Source organism: Artibeus jamaicensis, unplaced genomic scaffold (assembly GCF_021234435.1).
Source record: "Artibeus jamaicensis isolate MK-2021 breed Jamaican fruit bat unplaced genomic scaffold, CSHL_Jam_final scaffold_916, whole genome shotgun sequence".
Taxonomy (NCBI): domain Eukaryota; kingdom Metazoa; phylum Chordata; class Mammalia; order Chiroptera; family Phyllostomidae; genus Artibeus; species Artibeus jamaicensis.
In genome coordinates, this window is record NW_026522059.1 from 12079529 (window position 1) to 12098680 (window position 19152).

The 19152-nt window shown below is 42.8% G+C and overlaps 1 pseudogene; it reads right to left on the reverse strand.

The window, feature by feature from the left end:
• Positions 1 to 6551: 6551 nt before the first annotated feature.
• Positions 6552 to 17768, reverse strand: LOC119064674 (40S ribosomal protein S3-like; annotated as a pseudogene).
• Between the last annotated feature and the right edge of the window lie 1384 nt (positions 17769 to 19152).

The following is a 19152-nucleotide window of genomic DNA, read 5'->3' on the forward strand; positions in this document are numbered from 1 at the left end:
GGGGGACTCCATTAAGATTTATTTCACTCTAAATTGCTTTCCACTTCCTTCTGTCCCTGAAGTCTATGTTTTTCAGGCTATGTTCTTTTCAAGGGCATTTTCTTTCAAAGTTGAGTAACAACTTCATTATCATTGTCATGTTTCTGTTGTCATGCTGAAAACATCGTACTTTTTGTAATCAAGTCTGGTGGCTCAAAAATTATTCCTTTCGCTTCATGGAAAGGTTTCAACTCCAGGTAAAACCCTGGGCTTGTTGGGTACACTGATTCTAGAGAAAGGTGAGTTGCCCCAGGGAGTTTGTCAAATACGTTGAATACATGTACCTTCCAAGTGGAATACAATGGGAACAGTTTCGATTACAGAGCCAGAATTCCTGAATTAAAATCCTACTATGTTACTCTTATTCTTCTCTGACAGCTATAGCGGAATTCCACAGATGAGTAGCTTATAAAGAACAGACATTTATTTCTCACAGTCCTGAAGGCTGGAAGACCAAGGTCAGAGTGCCCGCATGCTCAGGTTCTGCTAAAAACTCTGTCCTTGTCACAGATTGATGACTTCCTGTTGTATCTTCACAAGGTGGAGAGACCTCTCCGAGGTCTCTTTTTATAAGATCACTGACTGCCTCTTAAAGGTCCCAACCCCTAATAACGTCAGCTGGGGCATTAGGTTATCAACATAGGAGTTTTGGGAGAACACAACCTTCAGACTATAGCAGTTACTTAGTGCATTGTGTAGTATAGGACAAATGTTCAATATATTCTGTTTATTATGACTTTTCTTAGTGTCAGTCACTATAAAATGTCTGTATTTTTCTGAACCAGATGATTTTGATGAATGACCTGGGTCCACAAGAAATAGATAGGATTTCCACAATGGAGAACGGATTACTATGAGGACGGGGAGGTGTTGAACAAAAGAAACAAGAAACAACCATAGAAACATAGTAGCTGGAAACCAACAACTCATCCATGGAGGCTGGGACACAAACCGCATTCCACTGGTGTGGGAAAAAAGGAGACTGGAGACATTTTTCCCCGAACCTGGACCGGCAGCCCCTGTGTGTGCTCAGGGAAGTCTTGGTGCCCTTCAGTGCATGGTGGGCACACTGCAATGACCGCAGGCCTGGCCGAGTGGAGGAACCAGGCTAAATTCCTGGGCTTGTGCATTTTAAGGAATAAAACCACTTAACCTTTCTGAGCCTCAGTTTTTAACATGGAAAATGGAAAATGAACCACTATGCACAGTCATTATAATGATGAAAAATAATACAAATACTGATAACAATAACTACTGACTTTGAAAGAGTGCAAGGCATTGTGCTCACATCTTTGAGTCCATATTTCCACATTTTATTTAGCTCCCCCCACCCAAACTTCTCCAGGATAATCAGTGAAAATGGGTTATCACACCAGAACTACCTGTGGATGCAGAGTCTACAAACAGAGTCTGCCAAGAAAAGCAGTTAATTCTAAGAAAGAAAATGGACGTCTTTGAGTTTTTATATACAGAGGGTGGGGCTGAGGACAAATTTCAACTAGATTTCTGGGCATAGAGAATTCCATTTCACATCTGAATAATGATAATTTTATCCTACATCCCTCCTAGCATTGTAACTGGGAGTTTAAAAAATACTAGAGTAGAAGACTCCTTATCTTAAAACTCATAGTAAGTCAATTAATTAATCAGAAAGTCAGATGAAGAGAACAATAGAAAAGATACATCAATATTTAATCTCACAATTTTAAAAATACATTTATAGGCCAAATTTTTGATGTAAGACTAAGAAATTTTTTGAGTGAAATTTTCACTGCTTTGAAATCGGCATCATCTCTCTTACTGAAAACCATACAAACAACGTATCTGTGATGTTTCCATGTTTGCTTCCCTTAAGTTGGAGGAGAATCTGTGGAAGAACACTTGCAAAGCAACCTGGGTGCAGAGACATTATAATTGTTTTATAGTTTTTCCTCCACTTTTTTTTACAGTTCTCTTATCTATCTATATCCCACAGCACTTTCAATGGTATAGATAGATTCTTCTCATTTTGAAAAGTATAGAGCTTACCTTTCTCAGAAACGACTCTCTCCTTTTAAGCTCATATGTAACTGGTTTTCTTGATATGTAATTGAATTACATAACGACTATGAAGAGTCACCGGCATGAAGGAGTTGGGAGCCGCCACACCAGGCACTGTGTCAGCATCCAGCTGGTTTGATGGGAAGAGGGTGCGTGGTCCTAGACAGCAGAGCCTGCTGCGGGCTGCAGCCGAGATGATTAGTAGAAGGAATGACCAGGATCATTTATTCTGGCAGCTCTACTAAGGGGAGATTAGTCAGCAGGCCTACTCCTTGTTAAAGTATATGGCAAGCTCTTATATTCATTTGAGAGAAGATTCCACATTTCCTTAGATCATTCTCTCATGATATAAATACTCTTCAACATATATAATTTCGCACAAAGAAGAAAATTCCCCGCCATATAAAAAAAATCATTTAGGTCTTAACGGCAAGCATGAAAGAAGCAGCTGTTCAACGTAAGGGTCCATCTTGAAAACATCCTTCATGTTCATCTCACCTCAGTCTCCTGACTCATGTTTCAATGGTAGTACCTCGTGGCCAGTTAGAAAGATGGTTTGGTTTCTGTATTTCTGGCCCCTTTTCATTTTGCATCCCCATGTGTGATGTTGCCCAAAGCAATGCAAAAACAAACCACTGTCTTTTTTTAAAAAAGGATTTTGTCTATTGGATTTCAAGGCCTGAAAGAGTGTTCGTTCCCAAGTGAGCCCTCCCAGTTCCCACGCTATGGGATTTTGGTTAACCTGAGCTTAAGGGTTTCTGCAGGCAGGTCTCCGAGGGAAATAGCAGGTCACCACTACACATGGACATGTGGGGACACCGTCAGCCAGCCACCAAATCTGTTGTGTGTTTATCCACATTTGCAATTCATTCCAATAGGTACCAAAATCTCTTTTATTTTCAACAATAGAGAGATAACACTCATTCTTTAGATGGAGGAACAAGCATGAAGGCAGATTTTTTTTTCTTGTAATAATGAATTTATGGAAGTACAGGGCACAAAATGCCTTGGTCTTTCCAAAAGTAGTAGAGTGAAAGAACCTCCTATAACTCAATATAAATATAGGGTATTAGTCCCCCAAGAAATCTTGATCGCCAGTGTATTCTTGCCATCCATGTAGAATCTGTTCATTAAATTGACATTCAAATACATTGTTAAAACTATAATTTACAGACAAAGAAATTAATTAAGAAGTCAGAATCCCCCCAAATTACTGTGGGCTGTAAATCCAAGCCTTTTGTTTTGCTATGAATATGCTCTATTCATCCAGCTTTTGCAAAATTGACAAAGTTGTTTGTCAATTACAGCCGTATACAAGAACTGGCATTATTTCTTTGACTTGAGCAAAATGAGAAATACCATTATTCCCGCCACATTCAGGTCCATGAGCATGCCCACTGGTCCTTAACTATGCCTTCATATTTACCAGAATGAAGAAGAAAGGAAAGAAATGTACATCAAGCAAAGAAATGTATATCAAGTACCAAGTACTAGGCACCAGGCTAAGCTTTGTATATATAAAATATCCTCTCTAGAATAAAACACTTATTTCTGAGAGGTAATTAGCTAGAGAATCTGAACAGTATGTTTTTTAGAAATTAACTAATCAATGCTCACAATGAAAAGAAAATAAATATTTCTTTCGTGCGGTGCAGCAACAACAGTTTGAATTACAGAGGTCTCTGGGGACAGTAACTTTAGAATGGCATAAGGGAGAAATAAGAATAATTACCCAGAAAAAGGGGAGGAATTTAGAGGAACAAGTATAAAGGACACAGGGACAATAACTAAGGGGGGTGGAAATAGGAGGGAGGTGGGGAGCACGGGGCGGGGTGGGCTGGGATGGGAGAAATAGACAGAAAACTGTACTTGAAAAAAATTTTTTAAAAAGAATAATTACCCAGTAAAATTGAGATTTTTTCAGCATTAAGAGGCCAAACAATATACAAGGACAATTTCAGTGTCCCTTCTCCTTGTTGCTTACTTTGTGATAGGTGTTATCTTCACACTATTCTGATTAGGGTGTCAGGTGAGAAATCAACCAAAAGTCTGAGAATTTAACAATAAAGCCACTTACCATTTGTTCCTTTTACAATTTTGTTTTAAAGGCTAATGTCGCTGCAAAGAAACCAGCTGATAGGACTTCCTAAAATAAATCCTAACAGAAGGTCTAATAGTTGACACTAGTAGCTACATTCAAGCAGCTAGGCAAAAATAAATTTAAAAAAAACAACAATAAACCCAAGTCTCCTTGACTAGGAGATCAATATAATTAAAGTGGAAGCAAGCCAAAAGTTCATCAAGGAGAATGTACAAATTGCATACTCAAGAATGAAAAAAAAACACACACAAAATATGTATTTCAAAAACAGTATCTTGAGTAATAGAAGTCAGACATAAAGTATACCATGTATGAATTTATTCACACAAAGTTTAAGGACAGGCAGAAATAAATGGCAATGCCAAAAATGAGTAGTTTTCCTCTGGTGGGCTGAGCCCGAACAGAAGAGGACGTGAGGGAAATCCCCAAGGAGAGGGAAAGGTTCTACCTACACTTTTCTGGGAATTTGTTTTCACTCTGTGTCAAAGCTTTGCAAAGCCTAGCAGCTTAGAGTCACACTCACTGTATTTGCTCACGATTGCGTCGGCCACCTGGGTAGTGTTTCTCATCTGACGAGTCCAGCCGATCTCGCGCATCTTTCGCATCTGCTTTTGTGTGACCTGGGTGACGGAGGCAGGCCCTCTCCCGCGTGCGGCGTGGCCGTGGGCAGGCTCTGAGCTCGGTCTCCCTTCTTCTCTTTCAGGGGGACTCCCACCTCCCAGGGGCCGGCTCAGACTCACTCACGTGGTTGTCTCGGGATTCCAAGAATTTGTGGCCATCTTTTCCAATGTTAATGGAAATGTGATTTACATAGGTGTATATACATCGTCCAAATGTATACTCAAAATCAGTGGGTTTTACAGTGTGTAAGCTATACCTCAAGATAAAAGTACTAAAAAGAAAAAAATACATGAGTACCTTTGAGGCAAAAACACCAATATGTTATAATTTATGGCATATCAATTACGTTGATTTTCGTAGTGAGAAATAGATGTAAACAATACAGTAGATTTGCTGTTTTTTTAATGGAAAGATGGATGGCAGCTGCAGGGGTTTGATCAAGGCCCCAGCTCCACGGCCCTGCCATCGCCTCTTCTTTGCCGCCCTTCTTATCCAAGGATAGACCTCATTTCCGGACCGGCACTTCTCGTTGTAGCCAAGTGCCCGTTACCATCCTAGGCCTTACATCTGCACAATTTCTAGAAAAAGGTAGAAAGTCTCTATCAGCAACCAGTAAATACTGCGATTGGACCAACTTAGATCTTAAGCGTAAACAATCACAGAAAGAAGTCTTGGTAACTGGTTTATCTGTGACCCAATCGTTGAGATAGGGAGGAGTGGACGGGATGAAAGCCAGGCCCACCCTTGAAGGCAGGATCGGATTACGGTAATCGAATTCTGTCTTGGCCGCACCCTGGCAGTGGACGAGAGGTGGAGTCTAGGCCGTGGATGCAGTCAAATCACACAAAGCAGAGAAATTTGAGAAAAAAATGATAGATAAGAAAAAAGTAATCCAAGTTGAGTAACCAAGAAAGAACAAACAATAAATAGGAACAATTGTCTGGAGTTGGGTACAGTTCTCAACCAGAAAGTATCAATGGATTTACTTTACTTTGAGCTCCGAGTAACATAATTTAACAGGGAAAATACAAAAGACTGACATGGTGTGAGCTATTATTTTTACCTGTATATTTTGACACCCGACCTACAAGCCCCTGGTCGACGCCGCATCCGCCCCGCTGCACCTGCCCGCACCTGTTTGTCTCACTGTTACTATAGCGCCTTTTTGAGGGGAGCGTCTGGACTTTAGACCCCACTCACTTCGGGACACTAACCTGGTTTGGACTCAACCTGTAGGTTTTACTACTGCCCAATATTTCACACAGACCACTGCTGTGAGGGAGTGATCCGGGGACCTGAGTCGCTAGGATAAGATTCGACCCAGGGAACAGGCGATGTCCTCTTCCCAAATATTCATTTTGACCTCGTGGCTCATTGTGAAGGAAAATATAACAGGTACAGAGTGCTTTTGGACACTCCCACAGTTTCTGGTATATGGACATCTGAACTTCTCCAGTCACAAATCACGTGTTTTGCTTACCATTCTCCACCTGAGAACTGCAAGTGACTGCAGAAGAAGAAATACACTAAGCTTTAGCCGTCGTTTATACTTTCATGTCAGTGAGTGTAAGAGTTCTGAGTGCGATAGGAGAGGAAGAGGAAGGTGAGAGTGGGAGGATGATGAAAAATCCTGAGTGTTTCCAGAGAAGAAGAATCAATAGGGGGGAAGTTCTTTTTTTTTAAAGAATTGTATTAAAGGCCTTTACAGAACAACGTGCGTACTCTAGATCCAGCTGCAAAGGGGACCCTGTTATGCTGTGGGTGCTGGCTGGCGCATGACAGGAAGCTCTGGCTAACCACCCCTGTGTTCCGAGATGGGGGTGGCAATACGTCATCTTGGAGTTCCACAGTGCTCCCGAGTCTGGTTTCGTAGGGCCGGTCTTACCGCTTGGTTCCCAAGGAAGTACGTCTTCACTCTGAGGCCCGGCCCGTGAGCAGCACATGGCGCTCGGCAGTGTCAGCATAGTAGTGCACAGGGTCCCCACTGTGGGCATCAGGCCCTCAGCAAACTTCATGGATTTAACCTTCTGTCCCCACTGTTGCCCAGACACCATCACTCGAAGCCGTTGACCCTGCTCTCCATGATGAACCTCAGCCTGCTAAAGCAGTCTTCCCCCCTACACACACACAGCAAGGCCTCCTCACAGTCTGTAAGGCAGAGACTCTGCCTGGGCAATGGCACACAAACCTCTTGGTGGTGTAGACCTTTCAGCATGAAGCTTTACAAGTTCCTTAGGGAAGCCCAATGTCTTCTCAACCACAGTGGTCAGTTCCCACATCTGTCAGCCCTTCTCACCAAGAACATCCTGAGCCCTGTCCTGGTTGGTGCAGCTTCGGAGCAGCTACCTTCAGCCATTTCCTGAGCGAGGTCGGTCAGTTCAGTTCAGCTTCAAAGCTGCCATTAGCCGCCACCCGCTCTTCTTGGATATTTGCGCCACCATCTTGCCCCTAAGGGGGAATGTTCTTGAAAGTAAAGCCATGGTAGCCAAGCTAAATAACATCTAGTTTAAAATGTGTTCTTTCTGCACCTGGGCCTTATCTCAGCATTTTTCATGTAAGTAGGGAACAATTTGTTTAATGCAAACTTGTTTTGGGGAAGACAAGAGACATCCAAAAATATAAATAAATTGCATCCCTCAATATAGAGCCAGGCATCCTGTTTGCTTAATAGAACTCCAGCCAACTTACTTAGTCTGTTTGAGCCTCCATTTTCTTGTTGAAAATTGGGGATAAAGCCACTTGTCTCATAGTATAACTATGAGGATGAAGATTTGAAGTATATGAATAAACCAGTGTAATGTTACTCTAACATTAGTCACACTGAAGCCACCGTTGTCACAGTGGGTGGGGAGGAAGTGAATAAGAGGATAAAAATGAGGGGAAAGTTTTTTCTCCTGTTACTACAACTTCTGAAACACTGAAAGTATTCCATAGGCATTGGCTTTCATGTCCAGAGGCATAGTAGACGTGAAAAGTGATGTGAGAGATGTTGTTCCTGTCTTTACAAGCTTCACAAAGTCACCATAGAACTAAGACAGGTGCAAAAAATAAGCAGTGAGAGTCAATGTTGAATAAGCAACAGAGTAGAGCAGTGGACAGAAGAAGCCTAGGGAGGCCTGGTGGGGTTTCATGGAGGAAATGAACTCACGCCATTTCTGCAAAGATGACTAGATGCCGACGAATGCTGTGGTCTTCCCCTAGGGTCCCAGACTCCAGTAAAGCTGGGTAACAGTTGACATGCTAGAAGAAGCAACAGCTGCCCTCTGGCCTCTGTCGTCTGCATGCCAGAAGAGCACTTGGAAGCTGAGAAAAGCAGCCAAGGAAACAACTGGAACCCAAGCCCCAAGGGACGTGGCTACACAGAACCATGTTGACTATGTAGAGGCAGATCCTGAGCAGCCAGGGTTCCCAGGCTCAGCTGCTGCCAGATCGGGGACTTCCTCTAAGGATGGAAGGTCAAAGACAGTTGACTGTAAACGCAAGCATCTTCCTCTCCCTCTCTTTTTATTTTCCCCTCCCTCCCTCCCTCCCTCCCTCCCTTTCTCTCTTTCTTTTCTCTCCTTCTGGGAATGAAGGATTCGGCATTCTCTGTTTTGATTTCCTCATCAGTGCATCAAGGAGGTTGAATGACACTGTTACTGTCAGCACCCTCCCTTGCTTTCCCACCACATTTTAACTACTCTCTGCATCCTGATTATCTTGTCCTTGGTGGACACTTGGACATTAGACAGTCCTTGAGCAGTGAGAGTGAAATGGAGGGAAAATGAAAACAAATATTAACAGAGCTTGCAATCTCCCACGCAGGGACTTTGTGGCAACACTGAGTTAAATCTGACGACCCACGTGAAAAAAAGATTCCGTAGAGATAAAACCATCTTTCCATAAATCAGGTGACTGGCTAAAGTGATATATCACCTTGGAAGTATACGTAAGAAATAAAGCTGTGTGAAGATAAAATTGATAGTATTAAACTGGATGGGCGGAGGGACTCAGGTCTTCGAATGTTGCTCTTCACTTGGTGAAATCTTTGTTTCTTTCACTGCTCAGAAAAGCTGATGTCTGCCAGGTGCTTTCAACTCCTCAGAAGAAAAGCACGTAAATAAAATATGGGGCAGCACCTTGAGTGGTGAGCTTTGACCGCGAACCCCAGGGAGCACGAGTTGAAGCTCAAACTCACTTGTTCTGCTTCACAGTTCCTTTCTCGGCATCTGACTTGCTGCTCATTTGAATGGTGCAGATCGGAAGATGAGTCTTATTTTACCTGCAATTCAAGGTTCAGTTTTCCCAGTATTTAATGATGGTATTTTGACTCTTTAACGATTGTAGAGCAAAATGAACTAAAACTTACCATGCGCTCGGTGGGTCTCCCTCTCTCCACCCTCCTCTAGAGAGTGCTGTGCTATATCAGAAATCATTTCCTTTTCCAGCCAGCAACCCCACTCTAATCAGAGATCTTGATCTTAACCAAACACCCTACAATGAACCAGACAAGCTGAGGCCTGATACCATTACTCTTTGACCCCTGAGAACTTCCTCAGAAGGGAACTGATGATCAGACTGCAACAGAACACGGTCATCCGGAGAGGGACCAAAGGCAAAAGACTAGGAGGTAGGTTTCTTTGGAAATGCAGAACATCTTGTTAATCCAGTAGGCTTGAGGGAAGAGAAAAGAAGTGAAAGAAGCCTCTTGAGGGTCATACTATTATAGATTAAATATTACCTTCTACCCACCTAACTCAGACAACCCAACATGTTTCCTCAAGGTCTTAAAAGGCAGGACTACAACTGTACTTCAAGATGGATCATTTTTAAGTGTATACTAGTGCTTCTTATAATATAAAGTTTGCGTAATGTGACTAAGCACAAATAAATGACCCGTGAAATATCCTCAGCTGTTTCCAGGAAAAGACACTGTAAAAAGTTTAGGTTTTTTCCGTATTAAACACATTGCAGGACAACCTAGTGTTTAGAAAATTTGTTTAGATAAAATCGCGCCCTATCGCATTTTCTTGTCAGAATAACCAACTGAAAGATTTTTTTTAAGTCTTGGCAAGCAAAATTTAGATATGTTTATGTGAAAGTGTAGAAAGCAAGGTGGATAAAATGAACTCACTGGTCCACAGTGAGGTTTTTTTTTCAAGTCAGATTTAATAAGCAGACACGAGATGCAGAAAGCCCCCCAAAATCCCAGACAGCAAAATTTGAAATCGGGTGGCATTTATCACTCCCCACCGAAATTATCTGGATTGGAAAGAGCCAAGAATTGACTCTGCCAATTTCACCGCGCTGGGATGTTGAGCTCCTTATTTTCTTTCTCTTGTTGCCAAAGAACAAAGGAAAACCCAAAACCTGGACTGAAAGTTTTGAGCAGTAGTAGAAAAAAGCCTTTGCTTTCCTGTCACTCTCTTTCTTATTCTAATAAATTCCTTTGAGGAAAAACAATCACTTTGTTAACAATCAGAGTGTTGCAAGTGGCAGGTGAGTTGACTGGAGCCCCGCTGCGTCAGCTGTCTCACCCAGGCGTGCGGAGGTACCCCGGCCAGTCTAGGACAGGTGGCGGCTATTCTTTTTTTTTTATTAAATTTTATTTAGTTACTTTTCAAGTACATTTTTTTTTAAATCTATTTCTCCCATCCCACCCCCCCCCCCCCCGCCCGGTCTCCCCCCTCCCTCCCATTTCCACCCCCAGTCCTCATCTCTGTGTCTTTCATACTTGTTCCTCAAAATCCCTCCCCCTTTTTCCCCTTAAGTTCCCTTCCCTCTCCCCTCTGGTCGCTGCCCACTTGTTTTCTATTTCAGTGTCTTTGTTTTTATTCTGTTTGCTTGTTTGTTTTATTCTTTAGCTTCCTGTCAAAGGTGAGATCATATGGTATTTGTCCTTCAATGCCTGGCCTATTTCACTCAGCATAATGCTTTCCAGTTCCATCCATGTTGTTGCAAAAGGTAGTAGCTCCTTCTCTCTCTCTGCTGCATAGAATTCCATGGTGTATATGTACCACAATTTTTGGATCCATTCATTTACTGATGGGCACCTAGGTTGCTTCCAACTCTTGGCTATTGTAAATTGTGCTGCTATGAACATTGTGGTACATAGGTTCTTTGAAATTGATGTTTTAGGATTCTTGGGGTATAATCCTAGCAGTGGAATTGCTGGGTCAAAAGGCAGGTCAATTTTTATTTTTCTGAGAAAATTCCATACTGTTTTCCATAATGGTTGTACCAGTCTACAATCCCACCAACAGTGAACTAAGGTCCCCTTTTCCCCACACCCTCTCCAACATTTGTTGTTTGTTGCTTTATCTATTATAGCCATCCTGACTGGTGTAAAGTGGTATCTCATTGTGGTTTTAATTTGCATCTCTCTGATAGCTAACGATATTGAGCATCTCTTCATGTGTCTCTGTGGCTATTCTTAATAGAAGAGCACACCAGAAAGACGACTTCAGAATGCTCGGCTGTCCAACCTTTCAGTGTCTCTGGGCCACACTGGAAGAAGAAGAATTGTCTTGGGCTGCACATTAAATACACAAATACTAACAAAAACTTGATGAGCAAGCCCTGGCTGGCGTAGCTCAGTGGATTGAGCACAGGCCTGTGAAGCAAAGGGACACTGGTTCAATTCCCAGTCAGGTCACATGCCTGGGTTGCAGGCCAGGTCCCCAGTAGGGGACACATGAGAGGCAACCACACATTGATGTTTCTCTCCCACTCTTTGTCCTTCCCTTCCCCTCTCTCTAAAAATAAATAAAAAAAATATTTTTTAAAAACTCGAGCAAAAACAAGGGTTTTAAGTAAATTTATGATATTGTGTTAGGCCACACTTGTAGTCATCCTGGGCCTCATGTGGCCCGCAGGCTGCTGGTTACAAATCTTCAGAAGCCACCTTACCTGTGGATCTGGGCGAAACATTGGCTTTTGTGAGGGACAGAACGTGGTGAAACACTAAGCGCATTCTTCCACACAGCCTGTGAGCATTAAACAATCGGTAATGTAGGTTGGTCCTGTAGAACCTAAAATAAGATTAAAAAGGCAAAATCCCAATTTACAAGAAATTTATAATCTAGTAGAGGACTCCAGGGGTCAACAACTAGTTAATATAGCATGGTAAATGACGTGTTGCTGACTTGGAAAATTATTATAGAACAAAAGGAGAACAAGAGTGAGTTCTAATTGAAAGTTCAAGTTGCACAAATACACTCTTTATAGAGTACCAGTTCATCATGATAGATGTTGTTCCTTGAGTCTTAGGGCTTTTTAGACTTAAAAAATGTAACATGCTACTTACAGAGTTGTTATTTGTGGAAAAAACTAAGCCCATTTGCTTAACATCCATGCAACACTTGTGAAATGAACACTTTCCTTCCCCCATTTTGACAACTAAGAAATGAAACTCAGAGATGTTAAAACTAATAGCATAACTACAAAGCAGTATTTGATATAAATGCCAGAACTACTTGTCCTTGGGTTCAACTTCTCTGCCTGCTTGATTCCATTTCCTGTTTAGACACAAACCATTCATAAATAAACATAAACCAAAATGGAATGGATTTTAGAGAAAAAGGAGAAAGGGAGACTTAGAAGAGAGTTGGGAAGGCACCCACATAAAGTTTGGAACTTTATGATTTTTCAGAGATGACTCCCTTGAGGGAGCTTTTTAATGAAAGAAATATTATATATATATATGTTATATATATATAATATACTTCTATATGTATTATCAGAATACTCAAAATAGTGAACAAAGCTTTGCGGAGCACCCGCTCCTTCCTTTCCTCACCAAAAGCTCTCAAGCCAAATTTTGGGAAAGGCTTATCTCCCCATCAGGCTACCCATAAATAGCACAAAAATAAACTACTCCTTTTAAGAGTCTCGATTATGTGAGAGATGCAATTTTGGATGAGATTTCCCTAAAATACAATGAATCAAGCAGAATCAATGAGAGCATCTTGGAGCTAAGGGGAACAACTGATTCATCGTCTGGGGTCAGAAAGGGGCCAATGGGGAGAAGGAAGTAGCTCCCAAGACTGGGACAGGAGAGGGAGGAGGGAGCCGTGCCAAGTCGAATCCCATTGACACTACCTTCATTATTAACTAAGCAAATATAACTGGATTGCTCCCTCTTCCCTTAGGCATATGTCTTCTGTGATTCCTTTTCACATCTCAAACAAATGTAGTTAAATACATCTTGACCGAATCATTGTTTTTAGGGAGGAGATAACAGAGGGGAAAGAGAAAAAAAGTTACAATTTTTTAAACATGCGATTTCCATGCTTTCTTTGGTAAAGCAGGGATATTACTATTCCAGTAAATGATTAAATAAGATGATTTATATAAAATGCTGACAAAAAGGTATACAAACAAATCTTCACAGATGGTACTAATAGCTGTCATTGAAATGACTGGGCTTTTAAAAAATTATTATTATCATGATTTTTAAAACCATTCCCTCATGATTCACCCCTGGACTTTTTGTGAATCTAATTTCTTCAAACGTAGGTTTCTTTTCCTTTTTGTTCTGGTATCTATGCCTTTGTTCAAAAGTAGATTTCTTAGGATGTTTTTCTATTTAAAGTGGTCCTTTAAGTATGTTCCAAATTACCTGTAAAATTTCCATCTTTTCCCATCCAATCCCTCTTCCTATTGCATCTTTGAACAATCGCTGTAGTTTCGGAAGTTCCCCCTGGGCCACCTCCCCTCCCCCCCCACACCCTTCCTTTCTCGATTTTCCCACGTCGGTTTCCACGGCCACATCAGCACCTTTGACCACTGACAGCCAGCTAATCACTGCCCATTTCTCTGCTGACGGCCAACTGGCCTTTGGGGAACATTATGTCACGGTGACATTGAGTCCTTTAGATGTTCACAAGTCAATCTGGAAACTCAAATCCTAAATTGAAAACACATTTCCGCAGAAACGAGATGCAGATTTTCCTGTACATGCAGGGCTTGTTGGACGCACACAAGGTGGTGCCATTGCAGGGAAAACGGGTACAGACAAAGGGAGTCCTGCTCTCAGAGGCCATGACCCAATTCTTCCTTTGGGAGGAGGGGGTTCCAATGGATTATTTCCCCGCATTTTTCTGAGCCTAAGCAGTTGTATTCTAGACCATTTGGGGTGGAAATAAGGAAAGCTGACAGTGTCTAAGAATATGCTGCATTGGGCGGAGCCAACCACATTTCAGAAGTGGAATACAGATCCCTTCTTCCATAATCCTGGACCCAACTCACACAGGCAGCAAACAGAGCTGCCTGCGCCTTTTTACTGCGATGCTCCCTGACGATCCTGTGCTTTGCAGAGGGCCAATCCTTGCCACGGGATTCAGAGAAAGTGCAAGCTAATGTTTTCTCTCTCATCCCTTAGATTTAAGATCCATGGGTCCCTCATCCATCCGGAGGGTTCAGTACTGGAATAGGTTCTCTTTTTACACGTGTTTTATTCTGAATCCTTCTCCATTTAAGGGCATTTAAGCTGCTATCATCAGCTTCCCCGTTACCATCAGATTTATGGAATAGAGAAAAAACATAATTATTGAAATGAAAATAGATTTCAAATCAGCAATTAAAATAACAAGTAGAAGAACGTTTATCTCCTCCATCAAACCTTCTTTTATTCGCTAGAAATTAATCACTGACTCCCACCACACAGTTTTCCAGTGTTCCTTGTATCATCCACCATAATTCTCATCGAAACACAGAGCTGTTGTAGGAAAATTACCATTAGGAACAAAAATAACAACTAGCAATTACTCAGCTGCTTTCATGTCCCAGGAACTCTCCTTAACAACGTTCTTATCAGTTAGAATAATAATAACCGCTATGAAAACAGGGAATCTCTCAAATTCAGTGGTTCAGAAAAGATAGAACTTCATTGCTCACGCACCTAAGAATCCAAAGCTCTCCTCCCTGTGGTCCTTTGGAGGCCGAGAATGGCAGCCGGGATCCCATCTTCAGAACAAGGCTTTTCTGTTTGCTATAGTGGGCATCATGTCTTCGTCAGGAAGTAGAGGAAAAGAATAAGTACAGAATGAAAAAGTTTTCTTACACAAGTGAAGAGGAACACAGCTTGGTTACTGAAGTAAAGGAGAGAACAGGTTTTGGTAAACAGCTGGCTGTTTGGTTAATAACAGTTTACGGGGCATTATCTGATTTACTCTTTAAGAATAACCTTGTAAAGAAGGATTAAAAGATCCATATGCCTATAAACACTGCCATAATATCCGATATAATGCAAGAACGTAATAAATTGAAACGATTGTTTACAGTTTCTTGCTGTTATTGTTATTCACAAGCATTGACAGGCAGTGAGCAGTTTTGATTTGTATCGCATGACATGGGATGTTTCTGAGATGGAAGTCATAGACTATTATTGGTGTTATTAATCTTGAAAGTGGAAATACTATGAATTGCAAGTTGCGAATAAGCTGCTTTTCAAGAGGCAAAGGGTTGAATTTGGGAGGAGACTGTTTCTCCAGTTAGGAGGCAGGACTCAAAGCTTAAAAGACTGTTGTAATTGTGTCATGCATAATTTAAAAAAGAAGGAGGGGGAGGAGAAACCTCTTTATAAAGGAGATGTATCCCATAGCTTCACGTTGTAACAGTGAAATACATTTGATGAGAGTTGAACTATATCTCTGCAGACTGATACCACTTAAGACATAATTCTTTTTTGTAAATGGAATTACATGGCCCTGTGTCTGGATTTACTGCTTGTTTATTTTTAAAAATGTGTATGTGTGTATACGTTTGTGTGATTTAGCCCTTCTGGTGACTTTACTGAATGACAACATCCCTTATCGTAGTGAAAATTGTTTGTGGCTGGTAGTGTATGAATGAGTTCACTCTATCCTATGTTATTTGCACTGCAGATATAAGACATTAACCAAATAAGCTGATGACTCAGTGCAATTCAGGCTCTGTGGCTTCAGCAAAGAGACCTAAGAGGCAGCAGTGCCGTCCCTCAGAGCACATGACGACACAGCCTTGGGTTAGAAATGGCCGTCAATTTGTGTCGTCCAAGTGGTTGTGATGGCCAGGGACGCAGGGTCGTCTTCACCCAAGAGGGAACCAGCAGGAAAAGTGAGTGAAAATAAATACTAAACGGCAAATAGAGATGACAATAATCACTTAGCCTATGTAATAGTTCACTCTTCAAAACAACATTTTCCATTACTTAACTAGTGAGATCACTGTATTTGTTAGATGAATATTATTGTACCTCCTACATAGTAAGGCCCTGTTTTGTGTGCTGAAGACACTAAACAGGTAAAGATACTAAACAGATAAACAGGACAGGTAGATCCTTTGCTAAGCCCGTGAGGTAGAGTTTAAAAAAGTAAAAGAATAAGAAATACATAAAGTAGTTACAGCTTTTGATTAGTTGTAGAAAGGGTAATAAAAATGATGGTGCCATAAGAAATAACAGAGAGAAAAGATGTTAACTTAGAAAGGATGGTCAGGAGAGTTTTCTTAGTTAAACGATAAGGAAAAAAGGCTCAGAGGGATCAAGGGAGGGGCCGGTGGGCACGCTGGCAGCAGAGGCAGAACCAGGCCTAGATTCCAGATCCTTCCCACAGGCAGAAAGGAAAGGAGAAGGGAAACGAGGGCTTTCCCGTCCGCATTTGATGGTCTGAAAAGCTGTAAGTCTTACGCCACCCTGCAAACAGCTGAAAAGGAAACTCATCCTTTCACTCTCCGTGAGCTTAGACGAAGAGGCCTAGGAGGGTGAGGCTGAAACAAGAAAGTTCTCCGACTCTCCTAGGGATTAGCAACGGCCAGGCTTGTTGACAGGAGAGGTCCAGTGGGATCTCGATCGATAGCGACAAATCCATTCACTGCTGCTGTGGGCTCTCCCCTTGAGCTGACTTGTCACCGGCATAACCGTAGACAGGACAGTCTCCATTCAGTGCTGCTCAACAGCTTGCCCTCCTGGGCAGCAGGCTCGTTCCTTAGCGAGCAGTTACCAGGCTTCCAGGTGTCCACATTGGCTTCCTGGATAAGACTTCTACGCTGAAGAACGTCACCCCGCTGTCATTTTAAAAGAGGCTGGCCAATTGCACAATGCTATTTCTTTCTCCCTTTAAGATGGTTCCAGATATTTAATGAATGGATTAAGACAGAGTGACAATAAAGAGAAAACTGCAGTTCCGCCCCCATTGCTTTCGTTCCTGTATCCTCCTCTCCCAGCATCTTTGTAGAGAATGCCCACCTGAAATTCTGGGTCTATCTACCCTAGCTTTCCATCCCCGACATAAAGATGTCCCCCCCCCCTCCATTTCCATCTCATCCTAGTTTCTGCTACTTACCATGACATTGTTGAACACTTAGGGGAAAAAGAGGGCAAGGAAGGAAGAAAGGAAGGGAGAAAGGAAGCAAGAAAAAAAGAAAGAAAGACTGCTATTGCCACACAAGCTAGTTGTTTCATGATTTTTACCAAATTTATCCTCAGAGCAAATCTTTGAGGTAAATATTATGAGGGTGAAAATAAAGGCACTGTTTACTGGGCATTTATTACCCAGGACTGAGCAGTTGCAGGACTACTTGCTTACACTTATCATGGCACAAGTCCAGGAAGTGGGTTTTATTCTCTTCCCTTCCCAGATGAGGACACTGAGGATTATAAAAGGTCACAAGCCACTGCTGACCCATCTGCAGGCTCACGTGATGCCTTTGTGCAAATTAGAAAACGGTCCCTCCACGTGAATACATCCCAAAAGCATATGGTTTAGCAAGTGATTGATGTCTCTGTGATGATAAGAAACATAAACTTCTTCTTCCAAGAGGAAGAAGCTCTTGTTCCAGGGAAATAGGCATAAAGAGCTGGGGACCAGATCTCAGATCCGGCTCACCTCTGGGCCCCATGGGCCTGGACACTGAGCGTCCCGCACAGCCACACCCAGCAGCTCTGCAGGGACAGAGGTGAGAAGTACCAGAGCTGGAACTTGAGTCTGTGCGATTTGGAGCTGGCCATCTTATCAACAAGTCACCGAGCCTCCTGAGGCGGTAGATTTCTCTTTGAGGAACAGCAGAGGGTTATTACTCAAACGCACTTTGTAATGCCTGGAGGTTAATTAAGAAGCATGTCCAGCGGGCCTCAGATTCCCATAATGTAATTTTGCACCTCAAAGCAACTCCAGAGCCACCTGTTGCTGGATTATTTGATACCCTGAGATGGTGTTAAGTGTTGGACAGCAAACCCCATCCTACCAGTGCTCACAAGGCCAGGGAACCCGCAGCCAAGCAGCCGGTTCTCCCCACCTGCTTCTGTCTCTTCTCTCTCCATGGCGCATGCCCCAGGGCCCACACCCATTTGTCCTCGGAAGTAGCTTGACCTGCTGGGACTAAAACACAGGCACAATCGGTCCCTGGCTCTGGCATAGTCCTCTGGCATGTGGGCCTCAGGCGTTAACCGCTTTTCGCACGAATGTCCTTAAATCGAATCTCTGCCTAAGTGAATGCCCAGAGTTAATGAGCCAAACCGGGAAACAGATCCGAGGTTTCTGAGCCTCGGTCCCAGGTTCAACGCTCACTCCCACGCTCAGACTCGGACTTCCAGTGTCTCCTTCGCTTCCCTCACTCGTGGGGACTCCGATCTTTACTGTGGAGGCGTCCTTTCGGGGTCAACATGGGGGCTGGTCAGATTTTCTCCTCTGACTCAGCAGGCCTTCAAAGACACAGCACAGAAACCCTGTCCGTCATCACCTTTGCAGCCTAGACTTTCAGACTGAACTAAATTAAGGAACTTAGAGATCCTCCGGCCCAAGCCCGGCTGCCTCCGCAGGAGAACACCCCGGGAGGGGGAAGGAGATGCGGCTCTGTTTTCCCATGAACGTCCGCCCTTCATATTTATGTCCCAGGAGGAACTTCACCCCCAACACCACAGTGCTCCGGCTCCATCCGGCGTCTTTACCTGTGGAGAAGCTGTGTTTTCTCATGAAGACCCATTTTATTTTAGTCTCCAGCTATCTGGGCTGGTTTTTCTTTTAACAACATAATTAAATGACAATTACTTTCTGAAAATAATTTTAAAAGTAACATATACCCTGAGACTGAGATCCGAGGCGCGCACACGTGCGTGTCTGCCCGTGTTTGGAGGGCAGCGGGGTGTTGGGGGGAAGGAAGATCCCGCAGTAGCCTTCGAACTGCATAGGACCGCACAGAGCTGAGCGATGCTGGGAGACAAGACCGGAGACCTTTTCTGTTTTTCTTTGTTAGAGCTTCTCCACCGAATCTGGCTGCCCTCCTGCCCCGGATTTCCTGGTGGCCGGGGCAGTGTCCTCTGCCACCCACCAGAGCAGCTACATCTGAGTGTGCGGATGCGGACACTTTGTGGTTCAAGGTTTGCAGACTGGAGA